Here is a 3,393-nt window from a genome sequence, read left to right as displayed (position 1 = left end):
ATATATATATATATATATATATATATATATATATACACGCACACACACACACACATACACACACACACACATATACACATGCAAATCACGATAGACAGGGAAAGCCGCGAAACTTTCCTTCGGGTCGCTAAAAATCCTTGCGTAATTCACTCATCGGGAATATGAAAAGAAAAAACAAAAACACATCCCTACGGCCATATTCACAACAAACGGAAAGTTGTGTGTCAGATGATTGATTTGCGAGATTATGACGTAATCTCACGATGAATCGTCGTCTGCCTTGTTGATTGTGTTAATTTATACTGTAATAAACTCTACAAATCACGCATTAGGTTTCCCTTATAACTAACTAATAACCACAAATACATGCTATAAAGGCACCGCTTTGTGTGTGTGAGTGTGTGTGTGTGTGTATAAATGATTCTAATAATTAATCATCATCATTATTATTCTCAGTGATGCGAAGATAATCGTCTCGTTCATGGCGGCGGCAGTGTGACTGTTTATGTCATATACACTTATTAAGCAGATTAGATCACACTCACACACACATATATACATACATACATACATACATACATACATATATATATATATGTGTGTGTGTGTGTGTGTGTGTGTGTGTATGTATATGTATGTATGGTATATATAAATATTTATATATTCAACATATATATATATCTTATATATATGTGTATATATTATATGTATATATTATATATATTATATATATGTATATGCATGAATATATATATATGTATATATATATGTAATATATATATACATACACACACACACACACACACACACACATATATATATATATATATATATATATTCAAATATGTATGTGCGTGTGCATGTAGGTATGTACGTACGTATGTGTGTATGAATGTATATATATATGTATGTATGTATCTCTCTCTCTGTATATATATATATATATATATATATATATACGTCTACACTGTCTGTAATAATTAATGCACAATTAGCTTCTGTTTCCAAATGTTTCGCCACCGTATGACTTCAACGAAATATACGAAGGCGGGGTGTACGCAATTGCCCGGTTTCTGCAGACATAGTAACACGTGTAGACATAGTCATGTTGGTGGGTCTTGTGGTGGGTCTTGTGGTGGTGGTGATGGTGGTGGTGGTAATATTGGTCGTGCTGGTTTTGGTAGTGGTTGTAGTATGTGTTGTGGTAAGAGTAATTACAGGGATAATTGTAATGGTCGCTATTGTGGTAGTTGTGCCAGAAATAGTAACGCATTTGGTGGTGATGATAGTAGTAGTAGTAGTAGTAGTAGTTCTTTTGGTTGTGATCGCAGTGGTGGTGGTAGTCGTCGTCGTCGTGGAAAAGACGCATTGAAAAAGCAGAATGTATGACAGCTAGAAGCTGTTGTTGTTGTTGATGATGATGATGATGATGATGACGACGACGTGGGTGGTAGTGGTGGTGGTGGAGGTGCTGATATTATTGTAGCTGTCGTTGTTGGTTTTATTATTCCAGTTGGGTGACCCTAAAAATCCAGACCTATTTCCCAAAATGTTTCCTTTTTCTTTAACGCTCCACCTTCCTGCACTGACATGCTCTTCTCAATATCGTATTAGACTATAAACCAAACATCGATATATTTATCTACAAGACTATCTAGCGAATATTCCGATGTAAAAAAACGCGCCATTTTTTTTTCTATTGCTAAATGCGACCGTTTTCGAATAGGATGCAAAAGTTATAGAGTGCAAGATGAAATACAAAATTTCTTAGGGTTTTTTTCCTTAAAATATAGTTCCACGAAACTTTAAGGGCTTGTCATATGCGAAAGTGCATCTTACACACTGCCAAATACTTTATGTAATAAATTTTTTCTGTGGATAATGCCATTGTCTGGATTATGTCTTTCCTGTTTTGCGAAATGCAGTTCATCTTTGTCATCAGATATTAAGCTTCACACAACATCATTACCCATTTTTTTTCGATGCTCTTCATAGAGTGATAAATTTAATACAAGTCTGTGCATTAGCAGATACAAGAAGGCGACCTTAAACGAAGGAGTCCTTAAACGAAGACTTACTTAAACGAGGAGGTCCTTAAACGAAGACGCCCTTAAGCAAAGTCATTCTTAAACGAAGATGTCCTTAAACGAAGAGGTACTTAAACGAGGACGTCCTTAAACGAAGCGCCCTTAAACAAAGTCATTCTTAAACGAAGACGTCGTTAAACGAAAAAGTCCTTAAACGAAGTCATTCTTAAACGAAGACGTCCTTAAACGAATCAGAACGTAAGTTCGGACGAAATACTGCTAAGTATTTTATCCTGCTCGCAAACGACTCTGCCAACTCGCCGCCCGCAAATTCGCAAATATTCGAATAAACTTTCAAAGGAATCTTAATTCCCAGTATTTGGTCCCCTTTTCCTGAAAAAAATATCATAACCGTCGGGGTAGAACGTTTCCTGTGGTCTCTGAGCGAAACTCGAAACAACTCGTTTAAAACATAATAGCAGCAATCACAACAAAAACAACGACGCAAGCATGATGATGGTGATGATGATGATGATGATGGTGATGGTGATGATGATGGTGATGGTGATGATGATGACGATGGAGATGATGATGATGATGAAGATGATGCCGTTTACTAGACAAAAATTGCTTCTTTGACATTTAAAATGTATCCTGATCAACGCGTGTTTATGTGTATACATGCAAGTGTGTATGAATATCTGTATGGATGTATGTATGTATATGCGTACGTATGCGTGTATGTGCATGTGTGAGTATGTATATATATATATATATATATATATATATATATATATATATATATGCGTGTGTGTGTGAGCGTGTGTGTGTGTGAGCGTGTGTGTTGTGTGTATGTGTTTGAATGTGCTTGTGTATATATATATAAACACACATACAGGTACATAACTATATATTTTGTTTATGCATACACACACACACATGTGTGTATATGTTGTGCCTATATATATTTATGTTTTTGTACATGTCATTACACTTGTATACAAAACATTTGTCTATACGAGTGTATATATGCATGTGTGTACGATGCGTTTATGTCCATTTATACTGGTATGTTCTTTGCATATATACAGACATATTCACATGCTGCTCATTTCTCTCTCTCTCTCCCTCTCTCTCTCTCCCTCTCTCTCTCTCCCTCTCTCTCCCCCTCTCGCCTCTCTCATTCTCTCTCTTCTCTCTCTCCCTCTTTCTCCCCTCTCTCTCTCTGTCTATATATATATATGTGTGTAAATTTATATAAATTTATATAAATGTATAAATATATACACATCTATATATACATACATATAAATATTATGTATATACATAGATATATACACAACTACATCCATACGTATAAACTCAG

The sequence above is a fragment of the Octopus bimaculoides genome, chromosome 23 (genome assembly GCF_001194135.2).
Source record: "Octopus bimaculoides isolate UCB-OBI-ISO-001 chromosome 23, ASM119413v2, whole genome shotgun sequence".
Lineage (NCBI taxonomy): Eukaryota > Metazoa > Mollusca > Cephalopoda > Octopoda > Octopodidae > Octopus > Octopus bimaculoides.
This window is presented reverse-complemented; position numbering follows the sequence as displayed.